General features: G+C 43.4%; 1 non-coding gene and 1 pseudogene across 1 annotated transcript; both read left to right on the top strand.

The window, feature by feature from the left end:
* The first annotated feature begins 662 nt into the window (after window positions 1-662).
* On the top strand, window positions 663-14476 carry LOC105079281 (7SK snRNA methylphosphate capping enzyme pseudogene; annotated as a pseudogene).
* On the top strand, window positions 14124-14196 carry TRNAI-AAU (transfer RNA isoleucine (anticodon AAU)). Its single transcript has one exon. It is a non-coding gene; the product is annotated as a tRNA-Ile (tRNA).
* Window positions 14477-15872: the final 1396 nt, after the last annotated feature.

The following is a 15872-nucleotide window of genomic DNA, read 5'->3' as shown; positions in this document are numbered from 1 at the left end:
CTGCCACCAAGAGGCACACAATGTCTGGGACAACATAGACATATGAGTAATACCTAATATCTCACAGCTGCCTTTAAACTCCTGTGTGACACCTGATATACAAAAGCCACATATAAGCTAAACAGACAGCATTTACTGTACTAATACCAGATTAGATGGTAAATGCTTTATCACTCAGTGTCATTACAAAATATTTTTTAGACAAACCTTCAGTGATATCTACCATATTTCAAGTGATGTCTTGTATGCTAGATATATAAAAGGACTAAGGAAATAAGGGCCTTGCACTCAGTGTCATAGAACCTGGTGGTAAATATAGACATATAATCATAAAAGCTCAAAAAAAAAAAAAAAAGGCCATAGGTGCCAAATTAGAAGTCTGTACAGATACAATAGTAGTGCAACAACCTGGAGAATAGTCATTGCAATAAACAGGGTGGAAGTGTCCAAAAGCATGGGATGAGCTGTGTCCTTTGGAGCGTAAAAGAGCTCACCTGTCTTCACAATTTCATTCATCACTGGATTCACATACTTGATTCTTTCAAAGTAAATCTGACCAACACCTTTGCCATTCACTAGGGATCGTTCTCTGGCAGGGACGGGGCCATGGAGTTTCCATTGGTTGGGGAACCATCCAGCTTTAGTTTTTCCAGATATTCGGCATGCATGGGCTTGTGGCACTGGAGAACCTTGATTGCACGCCGCACGCCGCTGCTTGGTCCCTGCCGCCACCGCCGCCACCGCCTCCACCTGCGAGGTGCTCCGAGGTGCTCGGGAGAGAAAGGGCCACGGCGAGGGGCGGGGAGAGAGGCGCCTCAGCCCGCGAGCCCTTGGAGCTGGGTTGGCTTTCTCTTCTGAACAATCTCAGACTCCTACTTTTTTGCTTAGGTCTTATTTTCTAATCCTGCTTCAATTTAAGGATAGAACATTCCCCATGTGCTTGGTGTCGTTCTAACTATAGAACCCAGGAATGGACCCAGTGCTCCAGGAAAAGTTTGGCAAATATCACATGTAAATGGAGGACGGCCTCGCTGTCCCTCCAGGCTCTTGTTTTTGCAGCCTAACACTGGGCGATGGTTTAAAAGCTGGTGTTAGGACTGACCCCAGCTTCTCTGTTTTCATTGCTGACTCCTGTTTAGACGTTCTCGCCTGTAACCAGTCACTTTTCCTCTTCTATTTGTGTAGTTCATTTCCCTCTCCTGAAGGTACCACCCTGCACTTATCTTCGGAGAACTTAAAAAAGAATTCTGACCACTTCTCTAATTTAGTAAGGTTATTTTAAATTTTGCTCTTCATCAGCAGGCTGACAGTGGCCTTCCTGCTCCTCGGTGAGGAAGTGATTCATGTGTTCTTAGTTTCCTCCAGGCCAGTGCTGTGTTCCAGGGCATCTGTTTGCAAGCGTTTTCAGCCTGCACTGCTATCTGCTACTCTGTGTCTTCTATAGGTGGTGCCTTGATCATCTTTCTTCTGGCTTTGATCAGTGTTAAGAGAATTAATCCCTTGGTGTTTCAAAGCTCAGGTAAAACTTTTGTAGATGGTAACATTGAAGAGGGCTATTTCTAAGTTAATACATGCAACAAGAACGTAATCTTTTAGATTGAAAATCTGCACTTTAGTATTTGTTAAGTTTTTGTATATATTGTATACCTCAGCCCCCCTCCACCCCAGAAGCATGGAAGCCGGTGACATGTCTGGTTCTAAGTTTTAACCCAACAATCGCATAGAGCAAGGGCAACATCAAGAATAGATTGAAAGAGGCAGAAATGCTGGAGAGGATACACCTCAGCGTGTACAAACCCTCCCTCGGGAACAGGTCATCTCTTCCTTGTCTGAGCTACAATGGATGGTACTTTATTTCTTTTCCTTTTGATTCCTTTGTAAGTGCTGTTACAAACATTTGCATCTAAATCTTGTTTCACCCATGAATCTATAGGCCTGCTGAGGAAAGGGATGGGGGCTAATTTATCTTTATTTCACTCATGGCATCTTACATAATGTCTTACAACAGCCAGTGCTCAATAAATATTTGTTGACTGAGTGAACAATGAAAGAACACATACAATTTAGAAGAGTTCAGATCCAAGCTGGCTTTTCTTTGTGGAAAAGTAATTTGATTTTAATCAAATTCTTTCTTTTTTCCTATTAGAAATTTTAATTGATTTAAAGAAATGGTAAAAAAAAAAAAAGACTAGGAAAATCAATCTAAAATCTAAAAATAAAGATGCTTTTGTAGAAAACAGGAAATTCCTGTGGATTTTCTTTAAAAAGCAGTCATATCAATTTTCATAAGCAAATAGAAGAGGAAGTCATGTGTTCACCTGCCCCTTCCAAATCTGGACAAAATGGTTGGAAGAGTCCAGCTGCCCACTCCAACAGTTCCCTATGATAGCAAATCAGAGAGACCCATATACCTGGGTCATGTTAGACAGTGCTAAACAACACGATTATGAGCAGAAAAAGCATATGCAAGCAAGTATTTTTGGATAAAGCACACATTAAAAATGAACAAAGCAGTTTAGGAAAAATTAGAATGAATTAAACATGTAAATCGGATGCTTTGTTATCCTGTCACTACCCATGAGGAATTATCTAGACCGGGTGAAGAAAGCTATTGTTTGCAATAATGATTATTGTAGGTAATGTGAATTCCTGTTAATAAACAGCCCTTCATGTGCCACGCAGTCTACTGCACTGGGCCCAAAAGAGATGTAGTAGCAGCTAGGATAATCATGTTTACAGCCTGGCATGTTCTCTACGGAATTTATAAAAAGCCTTAGCTAATCGTCAATAGTTTGATGAGAAAAAAATGGCAACATGGAAGAAATACTCATCTGCTCAACTCTCTATTTGTAGAGAGTTTGCTACATTAACTAAAGGTCAGCCGCTGGGTTGGTGCTACAAATGTTACATGAAGGCAGAGTAAGGAAAGAAGAAATAAGGATACATTGATTCACAGCCTCCTGCAGGACTTCTAGGCAGGAGGCGCTGCCTATTTTCATGTACAAGCTCAGCAGGACCCAGTCCTGAACTTCTCCAGCCAGATCTGGAGGAAAGCAACAACTTGAGCCCATTGCCCGGTGGGGTCCGGGATGATTCCTGCAATTACAGACCCTGCAGGCAGAAAGAGAAATTTGGAAACCAAAGTGCCCATGGAGGTGCAAAACACCTCTACCCCAGTGAAGAGTTGGACCAGCCCAGAGAACATCAACACTAATAAAATATAGACATTTTCCAATACTAAATGCTACTATCATTAACCGAAATTTCACTCTGTGTAAGGCATCATGCTAAATGCTTTACAGAGAATACCTCATTTAATTCCTCCCCACTCCCTTAGAGGCGGGCATTATCATCTCCATTTCACGGATGAAGAAATGCAAGATTGCAGAAGATTGAATGACTTGCCCCTAACCGTCCAGCTAGAAAGCGGTGGTGGTAGCCTTCCAAACCAGGTCCACCTGACTTCCACGCCCGGCCTGTCCTCTCTGCTACACAGCCATCCATGGAAGACTGGGCTGCACCTCGGTCCTTTGGCGTTGGAGCCCTGACATAAACCCCACACTGCTTGGCAGAAAACTTGGGACCAGTTTGAACCAGGCCCCTTTATCTTTTCCCAAAGTGTGCTTGATGGCCGAGTCATCCTGCAAGATGACCTGCAGAGAAATGGGTTCCAGGAACAAAAAAAGTGGGGAATGCTGCAAATGGAAATCCCCCTTGGAGAATCACATTTTACAGCAGCTCTGGGAAGTCTTGCATTACAGAAACATCATCTAACTCAGTGTTTCTTAAACTGATTTGAATACAGAACCCTTTTTGTTCACATAAAACCTATTAATAACTATGGGAATTTGTATTTCTGCAGAACGTGTCTTAGAAAATGGTGACTCAGAACATTTCCTAAGTTCCTCTCTCAAGAACGGTCTCTTTCTGGACTCCTTTGGCCCAGCTGTTCTTGCTCTTGTGTCTTTTTGGATATCACCCTGCTTGAATAAAGTTGGATTTTGCTGCATTCTTCTGGATCTCTCTAAAGGGGTCAGTTTCCAGCCCCAAGCCCATTCAGATCCCATACCATTTTCCCTCTCTATGACCTCATGTTGCTGAGGTCCCAATCACAAGAACAAAATCCATCTATGAGAAAATAGGAGAAAGATGACAGAGACCAAGGAAAATAGAATGACAAATAAGGGAACATGTGACTCAATTTTTTTGTTTGAAAGCTTAACACCACTTCCTTAGCAACTTATGATGATGTACAGAATGTATTTACAAACTTTCCTATTGTTGAACAATTTCTCCAAGACTTAAACAAACTATGTTTTTGTGTACAGAACTGCAAATTCAAAATGAGAAAAGTTCTCAGCCTTCTGCAGCAGGGATGTCAGTCAATGAGGCAAGTTCCATCATCCAGTTAAGTAGAACACCAGCTTTCTGTACAGACCACATTTATTCATTCAACAAACATTTATTGGGCATCTCCTAAATGCCAGGCTTTTTTTCTATGTACTTAAATAGGTTGAAAATACCATGTGTTGGAACATGGTAAGTGTTATGGAAGAACAGAATAGAAATGCTGAATGAAGGAGATCAGATGGGCAAGGGGAGGGGTCCAAATTACACTGTTAACAGACTGGTGAGATCAGACAAGGGGAAGTGTGAGCAAAATCTTGCAGGAATTGAAGAGATGAATTTAAAAAAATTTGTTGTTTTGTTTTGAGGGGAGGTAATTAGGTTTATTATTATTATTATTATTATTATTATTTATTTATTTAATGTAGGTACTGGGGATTGAACCCATGACCTTGTGCATGCTAGGCATGCACTCTTAACACTGAGCTATACCCTCCCCCAAAAGAGATGACTTTTTATAGCCATGCTTTTTCCTCATTTTCTCTTTCATCCTCTTTCCTTCCTCCTTTATTTTATTTTTTATTTTTTTGGCCGATGCTTCCTTGATTTTTGTCAGCCTTTACTAATAGTTTAACTGTTTTTAAACATGGATATTCAAGTTATTCATAAAAGTATAAATATGAAAGCCCAAATGACCTGAAATTTTACCATGCATTACAGTTTTGGTAAAAATTCCACTATATCTCTCTATGTATATGAACAGAGAAACTTGCAATTTCCAAAGATGGAGTCATGTTGGAAGTACTACTTTATAACCTGCTTTTCCACTATATAGTATTTTTTTTCTGTCATTGTCACAGACTTAAAAAAGCTATATTCTCATAGGTACTCCATCACGTTTTTAAAAATCAAAACATCATTAAAATATATACATTACAAAATCTCACTTCTATTTTTGCTTCGATCCACCCTTTTCTCCTCCATAACAGACGCCAGGGAGCTCCCCCCGTATCCTGCCAGTGATACTTTACGTACTTACAGCAGATACAGATTTATATCCGTATCCCCCGCCCCTCACACACATGTGTATACTACATACCATTTTACATTTCGCTGTTCATTTAACACTGGGGCTCTCTTTCCCATACTAGCCCATAGGAGTCTTTTTCAACTTTAGGCATTTGTTGTGTGGATGCATCATAATTTATTTAGTTGCTCCCAACTAACAACAGATGGTTATTTGGGCCCAGTCAGTCAGAAACATAAGGTGATGGGAACTTGAAATAGAATGTGCCTGAAACAAAATTTAAGAGGTGCTACTAATTTTTTTCCTTGAAATTATAATTGAAGTCAATGAGAAAAGATTTTCTACAAAACTTTTGATGAAGTTACCTATTGTTGCTTTAAATATCGAGGTCCCTGGGCAAATGTCTATGAATAAAGATTTGTTTTTTTCATGTTTATTTCCCATGTTATGAGCAGCAGAAATTTGTGATAAAACATTTAAAATAATACTTCATGGGTTTCTTATGATTTCAAATATTTTGTAAGTGTCTATCTGGTCAACATGTAATATATATCTATTTCAATACTAATGGTAAAATTAGTTGGAAATTCTAAGTCAAATATTTCCATTGCAAATTTTCCATCAATTTCATTTCCCCAAAGGATAAAAATTAATCATTATAAGCATTAGTATAAGATTATTCTCCAAAATAGTTTGTTTTAGAAAATGTAAATAATAGAAAGTAACATAAAAAATTAATACTAGGTACCAGGTGCATCTGAAATTTAACTCACATGATCCTTACAAATCTACGAGTTAGACATTATTATTCTCTTTTACAGGGAAGGAAACAGGATGAGAGAGATAAAGCGTTACGTCCAAAGTTAGACTTAAATTCAGCTTAAGAGCCAGGATTCAATCCTCTGCAGTCTGTGTGCTCATCCAGTGCTTTACCCAGCCTCTTGGGCAAATTGATTGTACATATCCTCCGCTCATTTATTCGTCGACCATTCACCACAGACAAATCACTTTCCTTTAAATTAAAAAAAGAAAAATCATTTTGCCATCTTTTAAATTAAGAAAAGAAAAATCATTTAGGGTTTTGCCAGCTAGCCAGGGGCAGAGGTCAGCTGTCTCTTTCTTTTGCCCTCAGGAATAAAGCAGCTCTGAAAATAAGTGATACATACTAGATGTCTCTAAAAAGTCTTCGTTTCTAAAATTTAATAGTGGGGCAACACACTTTTGTAGACAGACCATTGCCTCTTACAGAGATAAAGGTAGAGAGAAACAGAGAAAAAAAATCACTCTGGAGCACAGTGTCAGTTTCTTCCACAGAGAAACCAGATCTGGAGAGATAGGGTGTCACTGAATAAAAGAAAGTGAAAGAAAAATGGAGTAATTAGAATTGTACCTCCAGTTCTGTAGACCACAACCATATTGTAACAGTTCCCTATTGGCAGAAATATGCTATCATCTGCTGCTGGGGGTTGTCGCTTGACAGAGTATGTTTTATAGGAATATATTGGAAAAGAAGTTTAAAAGGGGGGGGGTAGGTCCTGTGATTCACATATTGGAAAAATCCTGAGTATAAAGTAGATCATCCTTCTGTCTAGGGTGTTGATGGGTTTTGGTGAAATGTTTGTGCACTGAGATTTTCTCTCCCCATCATCGGTGCATCTTCCTCTTGCTCTCGGAATTGGAGATGTAATTGGATTTGAGGTTCTCCATCGTGAAGGAACTCTGGGCAGGGAGGCTGTGAATGCTCTCTGTGCCTCACAAAGTCAGGGCATTTGTTTGCAAGAAATAAAGTCAAAAGAATGTTCATGGAAAAATACAAATGTTTTACGGGTAGGGCAGGTTCAGGAAGAAATTGATTCTCTTGAGCGGTGGGAGTAGTTTGACTTTAGAAATTCTAGGACCCTCCTGACCCAGAGCGACGGCACTTTCCCAAACACCGGTCCCAGGATATCCCAACTCTGCAGGATTCAGACCTCTTCAGCCAAGAATTGCTTCAACCTTCATGGATTCCTGTATGTATTCACTTTAGAGCAGGTCCAGGGAGGTGAGAGCTGGGACCACTGGGGGAGGCACAGACCTATTCACCTCAGTCAACGATGGGAAGAGGCAGCAAACCCATTGTGGTCTGCAAGCAGTGAACCACATGTACCTGAGAAAAATGACATAGCTGGAGAAACAAAAAAGATTTTTTTCCCCAAATGTCCTCTTCCCAGAGGAGAGCTAAGGCTACATACACCCCAGGAGACCAAAAGGAGGTGTCCATCACAGGGGTTACACGCAGGTAAAACTATCGTTTTGATGAGAAATCATGAAAAATTTGGCATCGGAGATATGAGCCACATTTGTATGTGCCATATTCTTAATGTATCTTCTTGGCACATATCAATAAAATGAATGAAAATTCAAAATAGTGATTACCCCCGGGAAAGGGGATAAAATCTGAAAGGAGTACAAATAAGTCGTGAACCATATCTGCTCAACTTTATGTCTTTAAGAAGAATCCGAAGCAAGTGTGACAAGTATGACAAGCGTTAACATCCATTTAAGCTGGATGGTTTGATTATGGCTGTTAAATGAATTTCATTCTGTGTCTTTCTGATGGTTTGAAATACCGTGTGGGGCAAATATATATATTGGTTTGCTCGACATCGATAGCAGCCTCCTCCTGGTGTGCCTCCCTGAGCTCAGAGACTAGAAAGTGAAATACTAGGCTTTCTTCCAGTTAGGGTCCCAGGTATGATTTTGGTTCCAACATCACAGCTTCATTGGAACTGATATAATTGAAGAGTGAAGCAGGAATGAGGCACCTATTTGTCAGGATGGCCACAGAGGTGGTGTGGTTTGGAGACTGGCAGCTGTGTTGCAGGTTCCCCAGTTTAGCAGGGATGGCATGTTTTGGAACCAGCAGCCTCTTTGAGACCATGGTGCAGGGAGGGTAAAGCCAAGCAGAGGACCAGCAGGGACAGAGCTCCAGAAATGTGTAAATCTGTACACCTGCTAAGCTGAGCCATTCCCACAGACTATGCAGGGCTGGGAGATATTCAGGTTCTGACTGGGTGGAATGCAGAGACCTTGCTGAACATTCTGAGCAGTGGGCAGCAATCCCAGAAGGGTCACATGTTAGCAGCAGAATTAAAAGAGTCCTTTATTAAAGACTACTCTAGACATACCTGGAAAAAGCTTATAAACAAGCCTCAAAGATAAGACTCATGCACCCCAATGTTAATAGCAGCACTATTTACAACAGCCAAGATATGGAAACAACCCAAATGTCCATGAACAGATGACTGGATAAAGAAGATGTGGTACATGTATACAATGGAACACTACTCAGCCATAAAAAAGAATAAAATAATGCCATTTGCAGCAACATGGATGGTCCTGAAGATTGTCATTCTAAGTGAAGTGAGCTGGAAGGAGAAATAAAAATGTCATATGATATCACTTATTTGTGGAATCTAAAAAAAAAATTTTTTTTGGAGGTACAGAGAGTTTATTCAAAGTCCAGTACAGACTGGCCCAGCTGCCTTCTACAATGTGCCAGGAAAAAAGAGCCTACAGAAAAGGTAGAAGTTGTTATAAAATTGCTTTAATTCAGTTCTCTCCACATTACAAGCTGGCGGCAGGCAGTGGACTCTGCCTGCTCCCCTTACAACACTGAGCCTGTAACCACTGTTATCAAAATATACATCTGTCACCATAAAAAACCATGTGTGCTGCCCCTTGTGACTTACAACAGGTATAAAAAATTATAAATATTTACACCCTTGTTCCACGTGACATGGAAACTTGGGGCCCAGACCCTGAGGGAGGGCTGGCCAGCATGGGGCCTGTGTGCGGGAGCCCCTTAGACCCCTGAGTGCAGGACGAGGCAGTTAAGACCAGAGAGTGGCTGCCCCAGCTCCTGGGGTCCCAGCATTAGAGGCAGAAAAAAAAAAGAAACAAAACTTTGGTCCAAAATTTGCAGGAAGAAAGAAACCCTGAAAGTTTAAGAGCATTCGTCCTCCCTGACCGAGGGCAGTCGTTTGTGAGTAAGGCATCTGGGGGCCACCCTGAGGCTGGATCCTGCCCTGCAACTTCGTTACAAGGAATAAAATAACAGTATACAAGGTCATACTCGCTGGAGACACTTTAGATTACACGCATGCCATTTTTATCTTGCTATATAAAAAGGTACCTAAAACTATTTCTTTTGCATATAAATGAGAAAGTTTAGGATATTTGGTCAAGTGGAAATATTGCTAGGCACAGACGTCTGCAGCTGCATCAAAGCGTAATACAAAGGTTCCAGTGAAAACAAAGCTGAAGAAGCGCCAGGGACATGCCCTGGGGTCTCGCCCTGGGACTTGGGAGGAGAATCACATACTTGATTAAAGGATCCAGGGTGTCGGCCAGGTCGGCCACTCACAGCCTGCTGCCACACCAGGCACATGATCCCAGGGGAGGCTGGCCCCTTGGGCCGCAAAAGCCCTCCATGCCTGCTACCCCAAGAAGGCCCTGCCAGAGCAGCAGGTTTAAAGCACAAGAGAGCCACGTGGAGGTTTCGGAGCATGCACCCTGCAGCTGCAGAAGGCATGGGCGAGGGGTGGGGAGCAGTGAGTGCCGTCCTTGCCTGCACCCCATCTCCCCTAGGTGAGCAAGTGAATTAGATTTAATTTTTTAAAAACAGGTAAACTGATTTCTCTTAAAAAAATAAAATCTCTGGTCTTTTAAGGTCACTTCAGCTGCTTTTTAAAGTGGCTTTTTTCTGGAATGACAGAAGTTGTGGCCAGGAACCCAGCAGGCTGGTCCTGGGGGCCTAGATGGTGGACTTGGAGAAGTAAAAAACTTTTTTAAAAATTTTCTTTAATACAACAAGCCTCAAGGGGTCAAACTGACTTGAGAATAACTGCCTGTCAATCAAAACAAAGTTCAACACCCTTTACAAGAAGAAAAAAAAATTCAGATACTCAACAACATGAAATTCACAATATCCAGCACCCAATAAAAAGTCAGTCAATATAGAAAAAAACAGAAAAAGATCCAGAAATAAGAGCAATGACAGAATCAGCAGAAAAAGCCTTTAAGACAACTATTATAAATATGTTCAAGTATCTAAGGGAAAGCAGGAACACAATGAGGAGAAAAAAGGATATTTAAAAAGAACAAAATGGAACTTTCCAGAGATGAAAAATACAATATTCAAAATAAAAATTTTATTGGATGGGATCAGCAGCAGATTAGACGTGCAACGGGAAAAAGATCAGTGAACTTAAAAATGATGCAAAAGAAACCACCCAAACTGAAGCAAACAAAGGGAAAAAAAGGGTGAAAATAATGAACTGAGCCTTGGCACCCTGTGGGACAATAAGTACCAAGTGGTCCAGGTTCATGTAATTGGGGTGCAGAAGGAGGGGAGAAAGGAGAAAACAGAAGTCATCTGAAGAAAAAGGTGTTTGAGGAAATAATAGCCCCCAAATTTTCAAATTAAATGAAAAACAAATCATAACCAAATTGTTGAGAAACAGAGATAAACATAATATTAAAAGCAGTGCGAAGAGAAGGAGGGGAGACATTACACACGGGAGGGAAAAAGAATAGTCGCTGACTTCGAAGCAGTACAAGCTGGAAAACAGAGGAGCAACATTTCCAAAGTGATGAAACGGGAAAAAAGTTAACTTAGGGTTCTCTATCTAGCAAAAATATCCTTCAAAGAGACAGGCAAAAATAAAGAAATCTTCAGGCAAACAGAGAAACTGGGAAGATCATGGGTAGCATAGTTGCACGATAAAAAATATGAAAGAAAGTCCATTCTTCAGGCCATTGAAAGGTGATCTCTAATAAAAACTCAGATCAAGAGCAGAGCTGCACGCGCACTCGGGAAAGGGAAGGGCGCGGGGTCTAGAAAGGAGGGGTTAAGTCCCCTGGTCCCCCCTGGTTTCCCTCGACTGGGATGGAATAAGGGGAGGCAATGATCGAGAGGGCGCGGAGAAGGAGCCGTTTCTGGTGCCAGCCCCGCCGCCGCCGCTCAAAGGTGAGTGGGACGGAGGCGGCGGCCCCACGGGGCAGCCGCACGAGAGGCCGCCTCCGGGGAGCTCCGCGGCGGGACGCAGCGCGGGCCGGGGCTGCATCCACCCCTCCGGGCGGCCGGTCGCAGCAGCAACGAGGGGGCGGCCCCCAGGCGCAGTCGCACGGGGAGGCCCGCTTGTCCGATCCCCACAGGCGAGCCGCTCCCCCCGGGCGTGGGGGAGGAGCGACGCGGAGGGGGCAGAACAGAACCGGGCCCCCCTGCCCCCTCCTCGACCCCGTAATGGCTATCAGCCCCACCGACCCCCGGGGGGAGGTGGGGGGAAGAGGAGAAACAGCTGTAATGTAGGGGGAGGTGGTGGAGGCTTCAAACATCCAGCCTTCAAGAGGCGCAGGCGGGTTAATTCAGACTGTGACTCTGTCTTGCCTTCCAGCTTCCTCCTGGAGGGCAATATCTTTGATCCGCTGAACCTGAATAGCCTCCTGGATGAGGAAGTGAGCCGCGCACTCAATGCAGAGGCCCCCTAAGTCATCCCCACTTCCGGCCAAGGGGCGAGATCCAGTGGATAGCCTCATCCCCAAAGATATTACTGACCCTCTCAGTCTGAATACTTGCACTGATGAGGCCCAAGTAGTTCTTGCTTCACCACTCAAGACTGGTCGGAAACGGCATAGACACTGGGGACAGCAGCAGCAGCAGAGGCAGGCAACTGGAGGGAACGATAGCCACTCTGTGCTTCCCACAGCCCCCCTCACTCCCTCACTCCATGGGGAGGGCACCACACAGCAGCAGCGGCATAGGGGCCAAAACTGGGACGTCCCCCAACCCTATGAAATTAACACAGCCATCAACTGCAGGGATGAGGTCGTGTCACCCCTTCCATCTGCCCTGCAGGGTCCCTCAGGCTCCCTTTCAGCCCCTCCAGCTGTCTCAGTTACCTCTGCACCCCCATCTTCATCCTCACGACATCGCAAACGTCGCAGGACTTCCAGCAAGTCAGAGGCAGGGGTGGAGGCCAGGGTCCCAAGGTAAAGGGCCGAGGGAGTGGGGGAGGCCGCCACCGGGTCCACCCACTACCTGCAGCAGGTTTCAAAAAGCAACAGTGCAAGTTCCAGTATAGGAATTACTGCAAGTACTGTGGGTACCACAATCCTTCTTGTGAGGATGGGCACCTTCGGGTGTTGAAGCCTGAGTGGTTTCGGGGTTGGGACGTCCTAGATCTGGGCAGCAATGTGGGCCACCTGACCCTGAGCATTGCCTGTAAGTGGGGCCCATCCCGCATGGTGGGCCTGGATATTGATGCCCAGCTCATCCGCTCCGCCCACCAAAACATCCGACACTACCTGTCCGAAGACCTGCGTCTGCCACCCCGGACTTCTGAAGGGGACCCAGGAGCAGAGACTGAGGAAGGGACCACAACTGTCCGAAAGAGGAGCTGCTTCCCAGCCTCACTGTCAGCCAGTCGGGGTCCCATTTTTGCACCCAAGTGCCCTTGGTTGGAGCTGACACATCTGTCTTCCCCAACAATGTTGTCTCCGTCACAGGTAACTATGTGCTGGATCGAGATGAGCTGGTGGAGGCCCAAACACCAGAGTATGATGTGGTGCTCTGTCTCAGCCTCACCAAGTGGGTGCATCTGAACTCGGGAGACGAGGGGCTGAAGCATATGTTTCGCCAGATCTACCGGCACCTACGTCCTGGGGGCATCCTGGTCCTGGAGCTTCAACCTTGGTCATCTTACGGCAAGAGAAAGACCCTTACGGAAACAATCTACAAGAACTACTATCGAATCCAGCTGAAGCCAGAGCAGTTCATTTCCTACCTGACATCCCCAGAGGTGGGCTTCTCCAGCTATGAGCTTGTGGCCACACCCCACAACACCTCCAATGGCCTCCAATGGCCTCCAGCATCCTGTGTACCTGTTCCACAAGGCCTGTTCCCCCAGCCACTAAGTGGCCTCCTGAACAGAAAGTGTGCAGAAGCTGCCTGCTGCTCCTAAGGACCTGGGGGAAGAGGAAAGTATCCCAAGGTCTTTCCTTTCTGGCTCCAAAAATAGTTTCCTTTCTTGGATCTGCAAAGAAAGCTTTTCCTGTGTTGCTGCCCCATCCTCTTCCCTACATCTCTGGCACCTAAGCAAGCCCAGCTGTGCTGGAGTTGCCATCATCTTCCTCTCCCTAGCCCGCTGGGCTGGATGGCATGGACTGTTTGCTGACCTCCGTTCTCCTACGGCATGGGAGGTGGGGGGTATCAAGTTCTCTAGCCTTTTTCTCCTTTTCTCCCAGCTGTCCCCCATTGGGAAAGGGGGTTGGGTTTGGAATGTGAGAACAGCACAATAAACTTGATGTTTAGGGTAGTGGCCCCCCCAACCCCCCCAAAACTCAGATCTACGTAAAGGAATGAAGAATACTGGAAATAGTAAATATGTGAGCAAGTTTTAATAACTTTTATACTCATTTTAAAAATAACTGACGATGCCAAACAACAGTAACGAGAATTTATTTGTGGATTTCACCACGTGGAGAAATAAAGTGGATGATGATAACAGCACAACAGACAGGAGGCGCTTCAGCAGAATCGCACTCTGTGAAGTGGCACATACCACTCTTTGAAGGTGGATGGTGACAAGGGAAAGAAGGATATTATGACCTCTTGAGTGGTGATGACACTAGGGAGCCAGGTAGAGGTCTATGGAACGCTGGGTACTACTTCCGCAACTTTTCTATAAGTCTAAAATTATTTCAGGGGGAAGGTATAGCTCAAGTGGTAGAGTGCGTGCTTAATATGCACCAGGTCCTGGGTTCAATCCCCAGTACCTTCTCTAAAAATAAATTAATAAATAAACTTAATTAACATCCCCTCCCCACCAAAACAAACCTAAAAAAAAATAAAATAATTTCAAAATAAAATGTTAAAAAGAAACAATATAAACCAACATAAAAATAAACACTATAAACCAGATACATTTGATCTTATGTTAACTGTATCTTTAAAAATTGATTTAACAAATAAAGGTGCTACCAAGGATCCAGCTATTTGTCTCCTCTCTGTGTGTCATGGAGTCAATGTCATTTTCAAGGTGGTTTCCATAACAGTCTCAAGACCCCTGCTAGCTAGCTAGTTTCATCATGTCTATCAGGGGAGAGGGTAAGCACTTTATAGGAAGTTCTCATAATTCCTTCACAGAGAGCCCCCAAACATCTCTTCTTGTGTCTCACCGCACTGACTGGATCACATGCCTACTTCTGAACCAAGCTCTGTGGCCTGGAAAATAGGATATCTTGATTGACTCAAGCCAATCAGGGCTCACCCTGGAGCTGGAGGTGAGGTTATTAGTCACATCGGAAACTCGCTCCTGGGGAAGTTGGGGTTTTGTTAGAACAAGAGCTGAAAGAAATGTATGCTGGGGAGGCAGCCACCAAATGCCTGTAAGAGATGGCTTCTTCTGGGCTGCTATAAGCAAAATATATTTTAAATTCCCAACCTACGAGGCTCTAAAGATTGATTGTTAGTATTATTAACTGTAGCTGTTTTATCATTCTGCTCGCTCCTTCCAGAGAAATTTCCGAAGAATTTGGATAGGCTTACACTTGCTGATACCATTTAGATAAAATATTAGATAAACTCGTTTATCTATTTTTCATCCAGTTTTGCACGACTCCCAGAAGATGGCCTGTTCCATTCTCTTTCTTCCTCCCTCCTCTACTTGACAGACTCCCTTACCCCCTTTTCCTCCTCCTCTTACTTTCCTCACTCTTCCTGTTCTCAACACCTTGTTTGCAATAAAACAGGTAGAGCAATCTTTGAGTCAAGTGCAATAGTAAGTGCAATTTGTTTGACAGTCCCCTGCTTTCAAAGAACATGTTTGTCGTGCAGATGCAGTCTTTGATTTTTCCAACAGCTATTAAATGTAAAAATGGTTAGTGCTAATATAAAAACAAACAAATGTTCCAACTGTGAGCTCTTCCCAGTGGGAATAATCAGTTTAGAGTGAGGATTAGAACCTCTGCAAACAGAGGAATGCAATTACTGGACGTCTTCACTCACTCTTGTTTACTCAATTTTCTCAAACCCCCATTGATAAATGTTTCCCCAGTGACTGTCATGGAAGAACATTGTAATTTTCCTAAGCCTGCTTAAGAGCTTCTAGCCTTGACTGAGTCTAACACTTTTGGGACAAAATTTGATTTTTCTAGGAATAATAAGTAACCAGTTTCAGAGTTTGCCAATAATAGGAATACACATCAAATAATGTATTATCTGCAATTATGTTTTAGTTAGCATGCTATTACATAATTAGCAATTTTTAAGATTACTATAATAATCAAAAGAGCATATATTTTGATAATGTGCTGATTACATGGCCTACAGAATATCTTAACTCTTAAGGAGATGCTTGTCTTTGAGCGTTTTTGAAATTCATACAGTGGAAAGTCAGCTCATCCTGCTTCTCAGCTGCAAACCACTTAACAAATCCAGAGTGAATTTTAAAAATGC

This window comes from Camelus bactrianus, chromosome 35, assembly GCF_048773025.1.
Source record: "Camelus bactrianus isolate YW-2024 breed Bactrian camel chromosome 35, ASM4877302v1, whole genome shotgun sequence".
Taxonomy (NCBI): domain Eukaryota; kingdom Metazoa; phylum Chordata; class Mammalia; order Artiodactyla; family Camelidae; genus Camelus; species Camelus bactrianus.
Note: the sequence above shows the minus strand (reverse complement) of the source record. Positions and strands in the feature narration are given on the sequence as shown.